Source organism: Rhincodon typus, chromosome 29 (genome assembly GCF_021869965.1).
Source record: "Rhincodon typus isolate 14 chromosome 29, sRhiTyp1.1, whole genome shotgun sequence".
In the NCBI taxonomy this organism is placed as follows: Eukaryota; Metazoa; Chordata; class Chondrichthyes; order Orectolobiformes; family Rhincodontidae; genus Rhincodon; species Rhincodon typus.
The window spans coordinates 4,712,586-4,713,385 of record NC_063360.1 but is presented as its reverse complement, the minus strand read 5'-3'; positions in this window follow the sequence as shown (position 1 = coordinate 4,713,385).

Genomic DNA, 800 nt, shown 5'->3' with positions numbered 1-800 from the left:
GCTCTGGACCCTCCTGTAAATTTGTAGCCTCTTGCCCTTAACCCTAGTTCCCTATCAGCTGTCATTCCACGGTCAACCTTAAATCATACCCAATCTGTCAAAAGAATGAGAGTTATAGGCATACGGCTGATAGGGCACTGAGGCGTTTGCCGGACACTGTTGTAATCTCTCAATGATGACCAATAATTCACATTAACATGTGCAGCATTGCTGCTAAATTGTGCTAAATTAGAGTAGGCAAGGCAGCTGAAAGTAGGCCACTTGACCGGTTGCAATCTCTGCTGTTGACAGCATTGTGTGGTTCAGCTCTCGGAAGGAGTTATCTAAACCAATGGGTAAATTCAGAAAATGGGAAAGTGTTTATTTTAGGAAAGGCTATTCACTTACAGATTTTCCCAGCTCAGTACCTGAATAAAGCAAATAATGGAAGTTAAACATGTAAAGAAACACATACAGATTTACTTCCACTCTATCGGAGTGGAGAGATTTGCCATCAGACAGTAGTAAAAACAAAATTACCCAGTACGTCGCATCGGCGACATGGCTGAAATCTCCACAACTTTTGATATGTCTGGGAACTGAACTGGAGAATGGAAATGTCTAAAACAGTTCAAGTGAAAACAACAGGACATGAGGAGATAAGATTCACAATGGTAGTAGCCTGCAGGGCTGCTGGAATGAAATTAAAATTAGTGATTATTTTCAAATGTAAAACTATGTTGAACCACAAGTTCTATCTAGGGGTTTTCATATGTGCACAAGGCGATGATTGGATGGATGAGAATGGAATTAAGTTATTG